The 19,699-nt window shown below is 37.5% G+C and overlaps 1 non-coding gene and 1 pseudogene across 1 annotated transcript; one reads left to right on the top strand and one right to left on the bottom strand.

The window, feature by feature from the left end:
• The first annotated feature begins 564 nt into the window (after positions 1–564).
• Positions 565–671, top strand: LOC115837465. The gene has a single exon (XR_004032497.1). It is a non-coding gene; the product is annotated as a U6 spliceosomal RNA (small nuclear RNA).
• A 10,472-nt stretch (positions 672–11,143) lies between these two features.
• Positions 11,144–11,639, bottom strand: LOC101178881 (annotated as a pseudogene).
• Positions 11,640–19,699: the final 8,060 nt, after the last annotated feature.

The raw sequence follows: 19,699 nt of genomic DNA, 5'->3' as shown, positions 1-19,699 counted from the left end.
ATCTACAAGGAACTTAAACAAATTTATAAGGAAAAAACCCAAACAACCCCATTAAAAAGTTGGCAAAGGACATGAACAGATTCTTCTCAAAAGAAGACATTTATGTGACTAACAAACATATAAAAGAAGCTCAACATCACGGATCATTAGATAAGTGCAAATCAAAATCACAATGAGATACCATCTCATGCCAGTCAGAATGGCGATTATTAAAAAGTTTAGAAACAACAGATCTGGTGAGGCTGTGGAGAAATAGGAAAATTTCTACACTGTTTGTGGGAATGTAAATTAATTCAACCATTGTGGAAGACAGTGTGGTGATTCCTCAAAAACCTAGAACCAGAAATATCATTTGACCCAGCAATCCCATTACTGGGTATATACCCAAAGGAATATAAATCATTCTATTATAAAGATACATGCACACGTATGTTCATTGCAGCACTATTCACAATAGCAAAGACATGGAATCAACCCAAATGCCCATCAATGATAGACTGCATAAAGAAAATGTGGTACATATACACCATGGAATACTGTGCAGCCATAAAAAGGAACGAGATTGTATTCACTTCTGCAGCACATATACTAAAATTGGAATGACACAGAGAAGATTAGCATGGCCCCTGTGCAAGGATGACATGCAAATTCGTGAAACGTTCCATATTTTTCTCAAGGATCTAGAACTAGAATTACCATTTAACCCAGCAATCCCATTACTGAGTATATACCCAAAGGATTATAAATCATGCTACTATAAAGACACATGCACACGTATGTTTATTGCAGCACTATTCACAATAGCAAAGACTTGGAACCAACCCAAATGTCCATCAATAGTAGACTGGATTAAGAAAATGTGGCACATATACACCATGGAATACTATGCAGCCATAAAAAAGGATGAGTTCATGTCCTTTGTAGGGACACGGATAAAGCTGGAAACCATCATTCTCAGCAAAGTATCACAAGGACAGAAAACCAAACACTGCATGTTCTCACTCATAGGTGGGAATTGAACAATGAGATCACTTGGACACAGGGTGGGGAACATCAGACACTGGGGCTTGTCATGAGGTGGGGGCCTGGGGGAGGGAGAGCATTAGGGGAAATACGTAATGTAAATGATGAGTTGATGGGTGCAGCAAACCAACATAGCACATATATACCTATGTATGAAACCTGCACATTGTGCACATGTACCCTAGAACTTAAAGTGTAATTAAAAAAAAAAAAAAAAAGGAACGAAAGGAACGAGATCATGTCCTTTGCAGGGACATCGTTGGAGCTGGAAGTCATTATCACTGGCAAACTAACACAGGAACAGAGAACCAAATGCTGCATGTTCTTACTTATAAGTGGGAGCTGAACAATGTGAACACACAGACATAGGGAAGGGAAAAACACACACTGGAGCCTGTGGGAGGCAGGGTGGAAGGAGGAAGAGCATGAGGAAAAATAGCTAGTGCATGCTGGGCTTAATGCCTAGGTAATGAGTTGATGGTGCAGCAAATCACTGTGGCATACATTTACCTATGTAACAAACACCTGCATATCTTGCATATGTACCCCAGAACTTAAAAAATAAAAATTTTTTTGTTTTTTCTCAGAGATGCTTTGGGTTTATTTGATGGTCTTGTCTTGTTATTTCAGCCTTCAGAAGTCACTGAACTAAAGGACAGTGAGAAGAGACTAGTCCATTCCTCACCTCAAGCCATTCTCCGGTTAATATTCTTGAATACACAGGTAACTTTCTTAAAAGTTATCTTAAAAGTAAGTCTCTGGTAACCTATTCATTTCAGCATCAGGCAGTTCTTTAAAAAAATTGAACAATTGTCTAAAATAGCTTTGAAAACACAGTAGACACTTGAAAAATAGTTGGTAGATGAAATAATAAAACATAAATCCATTAATTTAATTTAATTGATTTATTTTTTATTATATTTTAAGTTCTGGGGTACATGTACACAATGTGCAGGTTTGTTACATATGTATACATGTGCCATGTTGGTGTGCTGCACCCGTTAACTCGTCGTTTACATTAGGTATGTCTCCTAATGCTATCCCTCCCCCCTCCCCCCACCCCACGACAGGCCCCGGTGTGTGATGTTCCATGCCCTTTGTTTTAAGTGTTCTCATTGTTCATTTCCCACCTATGAGTGAGAACATGCAGTGTTTGGTTTTCTGTCCTTGTGATAGTTTGCTCAGAATGATGGTTTCCAGCTGCATCTGTGTCCCTACAAAGGACATGAACTCATCGTTTTTTATGGCTGCATAGTATTCCATGGTGTATATGTGCCACATTTTCTTAAACCAGTCTATCATTGATGGACATTTGGGTTGGTTCCAAGTCTTTGCTATTGTGGATACTGCCACAATAAACATACGTGTGCATGTGTCTTTATAGCAGCATGATTTATAATCCTTTTGGTATATACCCAGTAATGAGATGGCTGGGTCAAATAGTATTTCTAGTACTAGATCCTTGAGGAATCGCCACACTGTTTTCCACAATGTTGAACTAGTTTACGCTCCCACCAACAGTGTAAAAGTGTTCCTATTTCTCCACATCCTCTCCAGCACCTGTTGTTTCCTGACTTTTTAATGATCGCCATTCTAACTGGTGTGAGATGGTATCTCATTGTGGTTTTGATTTGCATTTCTCTGATGACCAGTGATGATGAGCATTTTTGCATGTGTTTTTTGCCTGCATAAATGTCTTCTTTTGAAAAGTGTCTATTCGTATCCTTTGCCCACTTTTTGATGGGTTTTTTTTTTCTTGTAAATTTGTTTAAGTTCTTTGTAGATTCTTGATATTAGCCCTTTGTCAGATGAGTAGATTGCAAAAATTTTCTCCCATTCTGTAGGTTGCCTGTTCACTCTGATGGTAGTTTCTTTTGCTGTGCAGAAGCTCTTTAGTTTAATTAGATCCCATTTGTCAATTTTGGCTTTTGTTGCCATTGCTTTTGCTGTTTTAGACATGAAGTCCTTGCCCACGCCTATGTCCTGAATGGTATTGCCTAGGTTTTCTTCTTGGGTTTTTATGGTTTTAGGTCTAACATTTCAGTCTTTAATCCATCTTGAATTAATTTTTGTATAAGGTGTAAGGAAGAGATCCAGTTTCAGCTTTCTACATATGGCTAACCAGTTTTCCCAGCATCATTTGTTAAATAGGGAATCCTTTCCCCATTTCTTCTTTTTGTCAGGTTTGTCAAAGATCAGATGGTTGTAGATGTGTGGTATTATTTCTGAGGCCTCTGTTCTGTTCCATTGGTCTATATCTCTGTTTTGGTACCAGTACCATGCGTTTTGGTTACTGTAGCCTTGTAGTATAGTTTGAAGTCAGGTAGCATGATGCCTCCAGCTTTGTTCTTTTGGCTTAGGATTGTCTTGGCAATGCAGGCTCTTTTTTGGTTCCATGTGAACTTTAAAGTAGTTTTTTCCAATTCTGTGAAGAAAGTCATTGGTCTCTTGATGGGGATGGCATTAAATCTATAAATTACCTTGGACAGTGTGGCCATGTTCATGATATTGATTCTTCCTACCCATGAGCATGGAGTGTTCTTCCATTTGTTTGTGTCCTCTTTTATTTCATCGAGCAGTGGTTTGTAGTTCTCCTTGAAGAGGTCCTTCACATCCCTTGTAAATTGGATTCCTAGGTATTTTGTTCTCTTTGTAGCAATTGTGAATGGGAGTTCACTCATGATTTGGCTCTCTATTTGTCTGTTATTGGTGTGTAGGGATGCTCGCGATTTTTGCACATTGATTTTGTATCCTGAGACTTTGCTGAAGTTGCTTATCAGCTTAAGGAGATTTTGGGCTGAGATGATGGGGTTTTCTAAATATACAATCATGTCATCTGCAAACAGGGACAATTTGACTTCCTCTTTTCCTAATTGAATACCCTTTATTTCTTTCTCCTGTCTGATTGCCCTGGCCAGAACTTCCAACACTATGTTGAATAGGAGTGGTGAGAGAGGGCATCCCTGTCTTGTGCCAGTTTTCAAAGGGAATGCTTCCAGTTTTTGCCCATTCAGTATGATATTGGCTGTGGGTTTGTCATAAATAGCTCTTATTATTTTGAGTTACTTTCCATCAATACCTAATTTATCGAGAGTTTTTAGCATGAAGAGGAGAATCAAATAGATGCAATAAAAAATGATAAAGGGGATATCACTACCGATCCCACAGAAATACAAACTACCGTCAGAGAATACTATAAACACCTCTACACAAATAAACTAGAAAATCTAGAAGAAATGGATAAATTCCTGGACACATACACCCTCCCAAGACTAAACCAGGAAGAAGTTGAATCCCTGAATAGACCAATAACAGGCTCTGAAATTGAGGCAATAGTTAATAGCCTACCAACCAAAAAAAGTCCAAGACCAGACAGATTCACAGCTGAATTTTACCAGAGGTACAAAGAGGAGCTGGTATCATTCCTTCTGAGACTATTCCAACCAATAGAAAAAGAGGGAATCCTCCCTAGCTGATTTTATGAGGCCAGCATCATCCCGATACCAAAGCCTGGCAGAGACACAACAAAAAAAGAGAATTTTAGACCAATATCCCTGATGAACATTGATGCAAAAATTCTCAATAAAATACTGGCAAACCGAATCCAGCAGCACATCAGAAAGCTTATCCACCAAGATCAAGTTGGCTTCATCCTCGGGATGCAAGCCTGGTTCCACATACGCAAATCAATAAATGTAATCTATCATATAAACAGAACCAAAGACAAAACCCACATGATTATCTCAATAGATGCAGAAAAGGCCTTCTATAAAATTCAACAGGCTTTCATGCCTAAATCGATTTATTATCCTTGGAGGAGACAGAAAGGCAAGAAAGCTCTCTGAACAAGAGAGATACGTTGAGACTAAGACGGAAATTGGGTTAAAGTCACCTAATGGTGAAGAGTGTCCTTCATCTGTATTGGATTTTTTTCAGTATTAAAGACAAACACAACTTTAATAATTCTTTTGACAATGGAGAGAAGAAAATCAATTTTAGGAGTTCTGTGATTTAAATACAAATCACTTAAGCTGACATGACAGGAGGGTGGCAACAAATGCCACCAAAGAACAAATACAAATCTCTTAAGCTGAAATGGTAGGAGGGTGACAACAAATGCCACAAAGGAACAGTAATGGAAAAACATGTCTTTTGACTGTATTATAGCATCCATATAATTCATTAGACTTGATGGGAAGGAAGTGTCATATTGGAATCTTATGTTGCAAGACTGATCTTTAAAGGCACAAAACAGGTCCACAGCTGGATAACAAAGGTATTGAGGAGTGATCTATGACATAAATCAACACTCAATTTGGAGACTAACCTCTGAGAGGCACGTGTGTAGTACAGACCCAAAGCAGCATGGCAAAAGATTTGAAAACAACTAACATTTAAACTAATTGACCAAAGAAGGAAAGACAATCTATAGTCTGAACTTGGCCATACTGTTTGCCTGCTAAAATAATAACAAAACGTCAACATTCTCCAAAGAATTTTAATAAGACTAAGAGTCTCATAGTATAAAATGTATTAAAAATGTCCAAGATAGAATCTAAAACTACTCAACATATGAAAAGGCAGGAAAATATGACTAATCCTCAGGCGAAAAGACAATCAACAGATACTAACCCTAAGATTATCCAGGGGTTGGAATTATTAGACAGACTTTAAAACAGCTATTATAACCAAACTTAATGAAGCAAAAGTGAACACATTTGAAATAAATGAAAGAGTTTTCAGTAGATAAATAGAATTATAATCAAAAGAGTCAAATGAAAGTTTTAGAACTAAAAAATATGTGAAATAAAAAAACTCACTGGATGGGCTCAATAGCACAAATGAGATGGTGAAGAAAAGTCAGTGAATTTGAACATGTTCAATAGAAATCATCCAAAGTAAAGAACTGAGAGAAAAATATTTGTTAAAAATGAATGGATCATCAGAGACTTGTGGGACAGTATTTTGTGATACAACATTTGTGTAATTGCAGTCCCAGGAGGAAAAAAAATTGGTGAAGAAAAATTATTTGAAAAAATAATGGCTGAAAACTTTCCAGTTTGGTGAAACACATAAGGTTATCTTATAAAGTCAAGGAAAATCACATCAGACAGATATAATCAAACTTATAAAAACCAAAAGAGGGAGAGAAAAAAAAAGAGTTCTTAAAGATCTTTAAAAATCCTACATAGCTTGGAAGACAATGGAACAACATCTTTAAAGTTCTTAAAGAAAAGAGCTATTAATCCAGAATTCTGCAATCAGTGAAAATATATTTCAGGAATTATGGAGAAATAAAGATATCCTCAGAGGGGAAAAAAAACTAAGAAAATTCATTGCTATCAGACATTTTCTGCTCTAAAAGAAATGTTAAAGGAAATTATTCAAGCTGAAAGGAAATTATAAGAGAGAGAAAGTTAGAACATTAAGAATAAAGGGAGAACTAACTCATGTTTAGGTAAATGTAAAAGAATATTTTTTCTTAGTAAGTTCTTTAAAATGTATGACTACCAGGTGCAGTGGCATGAGCCTTTAGTCCCAGCTACTTAGGAGGCTGAGGTGTGAAGATTGCTTGAGATCAGGAGTTCAAGGCCAGCCTGGGCAATAGCAAGATCCTGTCTCTAAAAAATATATCTCTATGTATGATTATTGAAAGCAAAAATTATAGAATTAGTGGAGGTTTCAATGTTACACTATAAATGGCAACCACAACTTAAAAGAAGGGAAGGTTAAAGAGACTTTTGTTTCTCTTACTTATGTCTAACACCTTTTACTCTAAGTGCTAATATTAACACTAAATGGACAACCAAAGGTTGTGTAGGTATATTGTAATCCATAGGGCATCCACTAAAAATAATAAAAGGAGATATAGCAAAAAATGCCAATAGGTATATTAAAATGAGAGAGTATAAATATCCAAATAATCTGGAAATATATGAGAAAGGAAAAGCAGACTAATGTAAGACAGAAGGGATAAATAGAAAACAAGTAATAAAGTGGCAAATTCAAATCCAGCCACATCCATAATTACATTAAAGGTAAATGGCCTAAAGACGCTAATTAAAAAAAGAAATTTTCAGACTGAATAAAAAAGAGACCCAGCTATATATTGAATACAAGATATCTATTTCATATACAGTGACATAAATAGGTTAAAAGTGAAAGGATAGGCCGGGCATGGTGGCTCATGCCTGTAATCCCAGCACTTTGGGAGGCCAAGGTGGGCGGATCACGAGGTCAGGAAATCGAGACCATCCTGGCTAACACGGTGAAACCCCGTCTCTACTAAAAATACAAAAAATTAGCCAGGCATGGTGGCAGGTGCCTGCAGTCCCAGCTACTCGGGAGGCTGAGGCAGGAGAATGGCGTGAACCCGGGAGGTGGAGCTTGCAGTGAGCCGAGATCGTGCCACTGCACTCCAGCCTGGGCAACAGAGCGAGACTCTGTCTCAAAAAAAAAAAAAAAAAAAAAGTGAAAGGATAGAAGAAATATACCATGCAAGCATTATTCCAAACAAATTACAGGGACCATATTAATACCAAAGTGGACTTCAAAGCAAGAAAAAGTATCAGAGATAAAGAGAGGGGCACTTATATAATGAAAAATAATCAATTCACTAATTCTTGTATGACTAAGAAGTCATAACAATCCCAAATGTGTATACGTCTAATGACAGAGCATCCAAATACATGAATCAGAAACTGATAGAACAGAAAAGAAACAGACAAAGCCACAATTATATTTGAAGACTTAAAAATTTTTCTCTCAGAATTGACAGAACAAGCAGAAAAAAATGAGCAAGGATATAGAAGACTTGAGCAACATTCTCAACCAACGTGACTGAATTGACATTTATATCATTCCAATTTTAATATATATGCTGCTAAAGTGAGCACTGAATTGACATTTCTGCTCCACCCAACAATAGCAGAATACACATTCTTTCCAGGTTTACATGGAACATTCACCAAGATAGACTATATTCTGGGATATAAATAATAGTAAACTTAAAATAATTGAAATTATAACAGTTTTAAAAAAGCGTTTCAATCACAACAGAATTAAACTTGGAATCGATAACAAAGCTTTCTGGAAAATTGATGAACATTTGAAAACTAATCAACACATTTTTTAAAAACCCAGTGGTTACAGGAAAAATCTTAATAGAAATTAGGCCATAGTTTGAACTGAATTAAAATAAAAAGAAAACATCAAAAATTTGTGGCATGTAGCTGAAATAGTACTGAGTAAAATTTATAGCATTAAATGCTTTCATCAGAAAAGAAAAAAGTTGTCAAATAAATAATCTAAGCTTCTGCTTTAAGAAACTAGAAACAGAAGAACAAATTAAACCCACATTAAACAGAAGGAAGAAAAGAATAAAATTAGGAGCAGAAATCAATGAAATTGTAAACATAAAAATAGAGAAAATCAGTGAATAACAATCAAATGAAAGCTGGTTCTTTAAAATGATCAATATAATCAATCAATTTCTAATCAGAGTGTTGAGAAACAACTCTTTATGGATCTCTCACTTTTCTACATGTTTTTTTGAGTAAGACACTGACTACCCTTTGTTCTGGACTATTTTTTTCCCCCAATAATGTCTATAAACAGCCCTGGAAGATGGAGATAGTGTCTCACTCTGGAGCAAGGAATGCTTACTCTCAATATAAAAGATTCTGGTCCTCTAAGTTTAGTGTTCCTTTCCTGCAATACAAGCCACTGCAGTTTCAGGTATCATCTAGACCTCTTTGTGTTGACCTGTGGGAATTTGTGCCCAGGGAACTGGTACAAAAATCTTGACACTCTGGCTGACTGCTGCTACTGCTGTAAGCACTAAACTAAACTTTGTCTCTGACTTAGGAGTCATGTGTCTTCTACCAGAATCTACAACACTGGCAGTCTAATTTCTTAGTTTGCAAGTAGGGTAAAATCTCCAACCCTTCACAGTTCTTAACATAAAGTGACCAAGAAAAACTTGAGAGAAGACATAAATTACTTGACTGCAGGCTAACTTTGCCCAACTATGGGCTAACATTAGAATGAAAGAGGAAATATCACCTAAAGGTTCTACTGATATTAAAAGAATAATAAGGGAGGATTATTAACAATTCCAAGTCTATAAATTCAACAACTTAGATTAAATGACATACTCAGAAGACACAAATTACCAAAATTCCTTCAAGAAGAAATAGATAACATGAATAGTCCCTTATATTTTAAAGAAACTGAAATTGAGTTTGTATTAAAAAGACCTTCCAAACAAAAAAAAATTTGGCTGGGTGTGGTGGCTCATGCCTGTAATCCCAAAACTTTGGGTGGGGCTAAGGCAAGTGGATCAAGTTCAAGACCAGCCTGGGCAACATGGCAAAGCCTGTCTCTACAAAATATACAAAAATTAGCCAGGGATGGTGGCTGGTGCTTGTAGTTCCAGCTACTTGGTCGGGAGGCTGAGGTGGGACGATGGCTTGAGCTGGACAGGTAGAGGTTGAAGTGAGCCGAGATTGTGCCACTGCACTCCAGACTGGGCGATAGAGCCAGACCTTGTCTCAGAAAAAAAAAAAGAAAAAAGAAAAAGAAAAGGAAAAAGAAAAAAGAAAGATATTTTAGGCCCAGATTGTTTCACTGGCGAATTCTACCAAATATTTAAGAAAGAAACCAATTCTTTACAATCTCTTCTAGAAAACAGAAGAGCATGACATTCTTTCCAACTTATTCTATGAGGCCAATATTACTCTATTACAAAACCAGACAGAGACATTATGAGTAAAGAAAGCTATAGATCAATATTCCTCATGAACACAGATGCAAGATCCTTAGCAAAATATAAGCAATATCTAATCCAGCAACACATAATTAGGATAATATAACATGACCAGGTTATATTATGAATGCAAGGTAGATTCAACATTCAAAAATCAATGTAATTCATAATATAAACAACTTAAAGAAGAAAAACCATATGATCAAATAAATAGATGAAGATGAATCATTGGATAAAATTCAACATCCATTCATGATGAAAACTCTCACTCACCAAAGAACAGATGGTAATTCCTTAACCTAACAAAAGTCATCTCCAAGAAAATCTGCAGTTAACATCCACTTCATGGTGAAAGAATGTTTGCCTAATATTGGGAACAAGACAAAGATATCCACTCTCATTACTCCTATTCAGTATCATACTGGAAGGTTTTTTTTCAATGCAATAAGGCAAGAAAAATAAATAGAAGGCATATACAGATATCCCTGATTTATGGTGGTTTGATCTATAATTTTTCTACTTTACAATGGTATGAAACCCATTATCTCCATTTTTTTATTATACAACATTTTATTTAAACAAATTATTTTCATAGAATACATTTTCACATTAGAGATTCCCATTGTGTGAAAATAACAATTTATTACTTATATTTTTATATTTGTGGACAGATTGTTTTAGAACAAGTAGAATACATTTGAGAATTAAATCTCAGTTTACAATTGGTAATATTTTGATACGTCTACAAGGGGAAACTTGCCCTTAAATGGAACTTCTGTATATTCAGAAGCACTCCAAGCATTTCTTCCTAGGATTTAGAAATTTATAATGTGAGATAACAGCATTTCCTAATTTTAAAATTTCCCTAGTATATGTAACCATCAGTAGGTGGTATCTACTGACTAGAGAGGGAAGTTTCCAAAAATTAAACAGTCTAATTTTCTGCAAAGTTTTTATTCATGAATTAAGAGTATTTCCCTTTGTCCGTTATTCCCAGGGCAAATATGGAAGTTTGATAATATACTAATAGTAATAAAGCTGGATTCTCAAACTGATAAATTAAAAGGCAAAAGCTCATATATCACGTTTAGTTATACTGTGAGTCTTATAAGAAGCTGGGAGGCAACCCCATTAACTCACCAGAATACAGAACTCAGTCTCACACCTTAGATACAATTCCTCTCAAACCTTTTCCTCAAAGATTAAATTCTGAAAATAATCTTGTGATTAAGAGAAGAAGGCTGTCCACCAATGGACTTATCTGTTATTTCTTCCTTATTATGAGCTTAATGGCATGACAAAGCAGAGGCAAAGAGGCATACGTCAATTCTTCAAACTATGAAGTCAAAAAGGTCAGAGCTTCCACAGCATGGCAACACCTTTGCAGATGCCCACATCATGATAGTTGAAATAGCAAAGCCCAGCAAAGGTTAGAGCTGAAAGTGCCAAAAGCCCTGCCTTGGCAGCTTTCTGCGAGGTATCCCCATGAACATAGCCAGTAACAACTTGTCCAAGGCCCCAGTGACCATGAAGAATGAGGGTTGCAGCCAGGGAACAGTCCATCGCAAAGCAAGGATTCAAATAAGCAGCCGGAAGCAGACCCAGGAGCAAAACACTGACAACCCTCTCGCTAGTCAAGTGGAGAGGTGCAGCCTTGGAGCCAGAATGGTGGCTTGGTGACAAGTGTATGTGCTGCACTCCACACCATCTGGGATAGGTTGGTCCTGAAGAAATGCTGAGATATGAGCAGGTCTGACCATCGGGGTTCGCAGCAACAGAGCTCGGCCTCTTTGGGCACCGCAAAGGGCACTCAGCCTCCAGAGAACCGCCATCTCATTCCTGAGGGCTCAAGGTCCCATTATCTCCATTTTGGCATAATGTACGGTATTTAACAAATGACTTGAGCTATTCAACACTTTATTGTAAAATGGGCTTTGTTTTAGATGATTTTGTCCAACTGTAGGCTAATATAAGTGTTCTGAGCACATTTAAGGTAGGCTAGGCTAAGCTATGATCTTCAGTAGGTTAGGTATATTAAATGCATTTTTGCCTTACAGTATTTTCAAATTCAATGGATCTATTGGGGCATAATGCCACTGCAAGTCGAAGAGCATCTGTAGATAGATGAGGAACAAATAAAATGATCACTATTTGCAGATGATATGATTGTCTACATACAAAACTTTAAGGCATCTACAAAAGCTTCTAGAACTAATAAGTGAGTTTAGCAAGTTAACAGAATACAGAAAAAATATTTTCTATACTAGCAGTGAAAAAACAGTACCATTTACTATAGCACCGTCCCCCTGAAGAAAGAAATATTTTGGTATATATTTAACAAAGTACATGCAGGATCTGTATGCTGAAAATCTGTGTGCAAGTGTTTATAATCACTGAAAACTGGAAATATTCCAAATAACCTTTGGTACAAATGGTAATACATCCATCTCATGGAGTACTGCATAACAATAAAAAGAACAGATTATTTCTACACATAACAACATGGATGAATCTCAGGTGCATTATGCTGAGTGAGAGAAGCCAAACTAAAAAGCCTACATAAAGTAGGTGTCTTGGCCCATTTGGGCGACTATAATGTAATACCTTAACTGGGTAATTTATAAACAACAGAAATTTATTGCTTACAGTTCTGGAGGCTGGGAAGTCCAAGATCAAGGTGTCAACAGATTTTGTGTCTGGTAAGGACCTGTTCCTCATAGATGGCACCTTCTATATGTCTTCATACAATGGAAGGGGCAAACAATCTCTCTTAGGCCTTTTTTATAAGGACACTAATCTCATTCACAAGGGCTCCACTGTCATGACTTAGTCACCTCCCTTAAGTCCCCACCTCTTAATACTACAACATAGGGGATTAGGTTTCAACATATGAATTTTGGGAGGACACAAACATTCATACTGTAGCAGAAGGTTTCCACTTATATGACATATAATGTTTAGAAAAGGAAAAACTGTAGGGATGAAGAACAGATCAATGGTTGCCAGGTTTTCTGGGTATTCTGGTTTGGGGAGGAATAGCTTGAGAGAATTTTTGGGGGGTTATGAAACTGTTCTGTTCCTTCATTGTGGAAATGGTTACATAATTCTATGCATTTTTGAAGCTTATAAACTGTATACCCTAAAGAGTGAATTTTACTGTCTGTAAATTTTAAAAAAATCAGAGTACCTTAAGGACATTAATAAAGATTTGAACTTGAAAAAAAAAAGAGAAGACTAAGATTTTGGTTTTGTAACATTTGTGGACCAGGGGAAACTTTATTAACTCAAGCGTAGAAAGTATACATGTTCTTGCTCTGAAATCAGTGGTTTTTCTCCATATTCTCTCTATAGTTTACATGGTTTAAATGTTCTTCAAGTTCAGCTCAATAAAATTGTCTGGCAGTTGGCATTGCATACCTGGTCAGATAATTAAGCAGTGTTACTTCCCTTTATCAGTCTTGAGAAAGTCTGCACCTCCTTAAACTATTTAAGAACAGCTTTTTTCTCTTTGATGTTGGTTTCTGGTGACTTTTGTTCCTCAGTTTTCCTGATGATTGAACAATTGATTGGGAAGATATTTGAAAAAGATTACATTGGATTAATGCCTTAAACAAGAAAATAGAACAAACTTCAAGTAGATACGATATTTAAGTATAAAAAAATAAAACTATGCAGTACAAGAAAGAAACATAGTGGGTTCCTTTATAAACATTGAGTGGGCAAAGCCTTTCTTTTTTAATTTTATTATTATTATTACTTTGTTATACTTTAAGTTCTAGGGTACATGTGCACAACGTGCAGGTTTGTTACATATGTATACATGTGCCATGTTGGTGTGCTGCAGCCATTAACTCGTCGTTTACATTAGGTATATCTCCTAATGCTATCTCTCCCCCCTCCCCCCAACCCACAAAAGGCCCCAGTGTGTGATGTTCCCCTTCCTGTGTCCAAGTGTTCTCATTGTTCAGTTCCCTCCTATGAGTGAGAACATGCGGTGTTTGGTTTTTTGTCCCTGCGATAGTTTGCTGAGAATGATGGTTTCCAGCTTCATCCATGTCCCTACAAAGGACATGAACTCATCCCTTTTTATGGCTGCATAGTATTCCATGGTGTATATGTGCCACATTTTCTTAATCCAGTCTATCATTGATGGACATTTGGGTTGGTTCCAAGTCTTTGCTATTGTGAATAGTGCTGCGATAAACATACATGTCCATGTGTCTTTATAGCAGCATGATTTATAATCCTTTCAGTATATACCTAGTAATGGGATGGCTGGGTCAAATGGTATTTCTAGTTCTAGATCCTTGAGGAATCGCCACACTGACTTCCACAATGGTTGAACTAGTTTACACTCCCACCAACAGTGTAAAAGTGTTCCTATTTCTCCACATCCTCTCCAGCACCTGTTGTTTCCTGACTTTTTAATGATCGCCATTCTAACTGCTGTGAGATGGTATCTCATTGTGGTTTTGATTTGCATTTCTCTGATGGCCAGTGATGATGAACATTTTTTCATGTGTCTTTTGGCTGCATAAATGTCTTCTTTTGAAAAGTGTCTGTTCATATCCTTTGCCCACTTTTTGGTGGGGTTGTTGGTTTTTTTCTTGTAAATTTGTTTGAGTTCATTGTAGATTCTGGATATTAGCCCTTTGTCAGATGAGTAGATTGCAAAAATTTTCTCCCATTCTGTAGGTTGCCTGTTCACTCTGATGGTAGTTTCTTTTGCTGTGCAGAAGCTCTTTAGTTTAATTAGATCCCATTTGTCAATTTTGGCTTTTGTTGCCATTGCTTTTGATGTTTTAGACATGAACTCCTTGCCCATGCCTATGTCCTGAATGGTATTGCCTAGGTTTTCTTCTTGGGTTGTTATGTTTTTAGGTCTAACATTTAAGTCTTTTATCCATCTTGAATTAATTTTTGTATAAGGTGTAAGGAAGAGATCCAGTTTCAGCTTTCTACATATGGCTAGCCAGTTTTCCCAGCATCATTTATTAAATAGGGAATCCTTTCCCCATTTTTTCTTTTTGTCAGGTTTGTCAAAGATCAGATGGTTGTAGATGTGTGGTATTATTTCTGAGGCCTCTGTTCTGTTCCATTGGTCTATATCTCTGTTTTGGTACCAGTACCATGCTGTTTTGGTTACTGTAGCCTTGTAGTATAGTTGAAGTCAGGTAGCGTGATGCCTCCAGCTTTGTTCTTTTGGCTTAGGATTGACTTGGCAATGCGGGCTCTTTTTTGGTTCCATATGAACTTTAAAGTAGTTTTTTCCAATTCTGTGAAGAATGTCATTGGTATCTTGATGGGGATGGCATTAAATCTATAAATTACCTTGGACAGTATAGCCATGTTCATGATATTGATTCTTCCTATCCATAAGCATGGAATGTTCTTCCATTTGTTTGTGTCCTCTTTTATTTCGTTGAGCAGTGATTTGTAGTTCTCCTTGAAGAGGTCCTTCACATCCCTTGTAAGTTGGATTCCTAGGTATTTTATTCTCTTTGAAGCAATTGTGAATAGGAATTCACTCATGATTTGGCTCTCTGTCTGTTATTGGTGTATAAGAATGCTTGTGATTTTTGCACATTTATTTTGTATCCTGAGACTTTGCTGAAGTTGCTTATCAGCTTAAGGAGATTTTGGGCTGAGACAATGGGGTTTTTCTAAATATACAATCATGTCATCTGCAAACAGGGACAATTTGACTTGCTCTTTTTCTAACTGAATACCCTTTATTTCCTTCTCCTGTCTGATTGCCCTGGCCAGAACTTCCAACACTATGTTGAATAGGAGTGGTGAGAGAGGGCATCCCTGTCTTGTACCAGTTTTCAAAGGCAATGCTTCCAGTTTTTGCCCATTCAGTATGATATTGGCTGTGGGTTTGTCATAAGTAGCTCTTATTATTTTGAGATATGTCCCATCAATACCTAATTTATTGAGAGTTTTTAGCATGAAGGGCTGTTGAATTTTGTTGAAGGCCTTTTCTGCGTCTATTGAGATAACCACGTGGTTTTTGTCTTTGGTTCTGTTTATATGCTGGATTATGTTTATTGATTGGGCAATGCCTTTCTCTCTCTGATTCAAAATCCAGAAGCCCTAAAATGAAAGACTGACAAATTCAACAACATATATGAAAGTTTCCTCCATAGCAAAACAACATAAGTCAAAAGACAGTGACAAACTGGGAAAAATATTTGCCATATCACAGGAAAATGACTAAACCCCTTGAGACCCTCTAGAAGCTGTGAGAAGCCCAACAACCTAATAGAAGAATAGCAAAGAACATGAACAGACAGTTCACAGAAAAATGAATAAAAATCCCCCCTTTAAGTTGCTTAACCTCACTCACAAAAGGAAAATCACAAATAAAAACCATATCAGGTATCTTGAGGAAGGGAGAGCAAAATGGTGTCATCTTGATATAGGGGAATTTGACAACATCTAGCACATTTCTTTGACCCAGGGGAAAAAAAAATGCTATGCAAACTGTTCATTACAGCACTATTTGTAATAGCAAAGAGAATATAGGAAAAAATCAAAATGGCTAAGAGTTAGAAAATATTTGAATAAATATGGTGTTATCTTATGGTATATGGTATATAAATATGGTTGAATAAATATAATATATTTTAATAAAGAACTAAACTACTATAAAAAATGAAGATGATATATACTGCTAAAAAATGGACTCCAGATATACTATTAAGTGCAAAAAACAATATGGAGTAAGGTATATATTATATGCCACTGTTGTTTAGTGGGGAAATGTGCATGTGTGTGTGTGTGTGTGTGTATTTTTGCTTTGCTTTTATTTTTAATAAGCCAAACAATGGAAGCTGTGGTAGGCAGAATTTTAGGACGACTCCCAATATTCTGTCCACCAACTGTATATATGCCTTGTATCATCCCCTTCTCCTTGAGTTTACATGGGACCAGTCAATATGATGCTCTTCATCGGCCTAGAGGAAAGAAAACAGCCATGTTGTTAACTGCATGTGAAGAGGACCATGTGGCTAGAGGCTGAGGATGGCATCTTGGACCTAAGCGTAACTCTAAGTCAACAGCCAGCAAGGAAACAAGGACCTCAATCCTATAGCTATAGGGAACTGAATGAGCTTGGAAGAAGATCCTGAGCTCTAGAGCGACTGCAGTCCTGGCTGGTATCTTGATTTTGGCTTTGCGAGGACTTGAACAGAAAACCTATGAACATCGTGCTCAGACTTCTGACCTTCAGCAACTATGAGATAATAAATATGTTTTAAGCCACTACGTTTGTTGCAATTTGTTATGCAGTAATAGAAACTAACACAGAGGCATAAACTGAAAACTTCAGAAAACTTGATGGAAAAGGTGGAGAGGCCGGGGACTGAGATTTCTCTGTATATCTTTTTATATAGATTTGAATTTTAAATCATCTAAATATATTATCTACTTAAAATTAAATGAAGAAGAAAATGAAAACAACAACAAATAAACCCTACTGGGCATTGAAAAGTTTCTGAGGGCAGCTAAGGACTGCTGATATGCATCAGTCTGCTCCCTCCTCCTAAGTCCCCTCAACTCTGCAGAATCTCTTACACATAATAGTAGAGCACATATTCTGCTCACCTTTGTGTGCCACAAGGCAATTCTTCAAGGGTGTACTGACTGCCAAATGGAGGTGAAGTGAGTGAGGAGGTGAGATCTTAGCATCCTTTTGAGGAATATATAAGGATAGAAATTGTGTCAAAGTTCTCCTTCCGTCGTCTGGAATGACTCTACCTCGCTCACCTGCAAATAAAGTCACTGTCAATGAGCCACATTCTTACACCTTCAGAAATGTGTTCTGTGTGTTCTGTCTAGTTTCATTAAAGACCCACTTTTGAAATAGCTTGGTAACATTTATTCAGCCAATACCAATTGTGAATATGGGCAATGAGGAGGAAGAAGACATGGGAGAAAACAATGTGATCAAACAAAGTTCAAAAGAAAAACACACAGGAGGAAAACTATACAAACAATAACAGTACCTCCATCAGAGGCCTGTGAGAATGTGTCAGAATAGGTAAAGACAGAGACAAATTTGGAGACTGAAAGGAGTTTATATATCAAGACCCTTGGCTGAAAGTACAGACACATAAGGAGAATTTGTTGGAACACGTAATTGAAGTCTCATGGGGTGACAGCTTTAAGACAGGTGGATCTGGAAGCAGTAGGATGCCATCAGGGCCTGATCTGCTTTCCTCCGGCTTTTTCTTAGAAAGGCTCTTCCCTTCTGGAACAATATGGGGGCTTATAGCACCAGTCTTATTTCTTTACAGATTAGCAATCTCCAAAACAAACAAGCAAAAGTTTTCTCCCTTAATAGTTTTGACAAGGGTTTTGTTGGTCTGGCTTGATTCACATGCCCATGGCTGGCCATTTCTCCAAGGGAAAGAGAGGTGTGATGGATCTGGATAAGTAAAGGCAATAGACTACATACTTGATCAACAGAAAAAGAAGGAGGTTAACAATCTCTCCTCAGAGTATGAGGAGAAATTAGGAGGAAGGGACATTAGGAAGTGAAGAGAGAAAACATTTGGCATCAATGCAGTGGAAGTCTACAGAGATTAGTAAAATGATTACTTAGCCATCCTGAGGGTCCAATTAAAGTTAGATAGCATGGATTTTTCATTAAGCCATTAAATCCAGTTTACAGGTTTTCTTTCAGTAGACCTAGGAGGGGAGAAAGGATGCTTTACTATATCTTTCCCAGGGCTGGGGATTGGTCTAAGAGTTGGGAGGGGAGAAACCAAGTGATAGCAAAGTTGTGGTGAAGATTCAGTCCAGGCAAAGGCATGATGCAAGGGAACATAGATGGTGGCTGGTGGACTAAGAATGGGGATAGGTTAAACGACTGAAAGTCCTAAGGCAGATGAAAAGCAGTTTTAGAAGGAGGGGTGGAATGTAGATGGTGTAGGACAGATTTTCTGGAGGTACAAGATATGTGGGTGGAATAGAGACAGAAGGTGAAGATGGAGTCATAGTTACCTAGTAGGATACTGCTGTAGATTGGGTTCTCTGGGGAGGGGGTACTGAGATGGAGTCCCAAAGGCTTATTAAGGAGTAACACCAGTGAAAGGAAAAGAGGAGGAAGAAGGATTGCACAGGAAGAGCTAACAGACCATGAGGCAGATCTGACAAACTCTTTGCCTTTCCAGTTAGGAGCTCCAGGGCAGTGAATGCCAACTGGAGGAGTCTTGCACTGGGTAGAAATGACTAGGCTCTAGAACCACCACCTTGCTTAATCATTGGCTTGATGCTACATGAAAAGTTTATGCTCTTTGCTGAGGCAGTCTCTGAAGGAGCTGGCAGCTACAGGCTGTCAGATAACTGCTCAGGAATTTGGGATTAAATCCATCATGTTGTACATTCCCCTGTTACTGGCAGGGTTGGGCATATGGTCCAATCAGACATAGTTGGAGGAGAGTCCCCCCGACCCCTTACCACTCAGGGACAATAGCAAGAAAGAACGTGGAGCAAGTTGCTTCTGGCAGCAGCCCTCAACTCTTGAGGGGAACCAGCTCTAGGATTAAGTTTACAGAGCAGGGAGACAGAGAAAACCTTGATCCTTGAATTGTTGATGGCATTGTGGAGCTGCTCAGTCATGCAGTCATGAATTCTGATTTATCCCTAACAATTCCTGTTATGTAAACTAAATGTCCTTATCAGTGAAGTTAGCCTAAGTTGGGAGTTTACATTCTTGTAGCCAAAAGCATCCTGACTGATACAAGGGTATTAAAGAGTTCTCAGAGGAATTAACCTGGGTAGAGCCCTAGGGTGATGGCAGAGAAAAAGACGGAGGGGTAGGTTTTGGCTAGCATCATGGAGTAATACGGCAAACTTTCCTTGAAGTTGGTAGGGAATCATGATCTTGGCAAGGGGAAGTAC

This window comes from Nomascus leucogenys, chromosome 11 (genome assembly GCF_006542625.1).
Source record: "Nomascus leucogenys isolate Asia chromosome 11, Asia_NLE_v1, whole genome shotgun sequence".
NCBI classification, from domain to species: Eukaryota; Metazoa; Chordata; class Mammalia; order Primates; family Hylobatidae; genus Nomascus; species Nomascus leucogenys.
The sequence above is the reverse complement of the archived record's forward strand: the minus strand, read 5'-3'. Positions and strand labels throughout refer to the sequence as shown.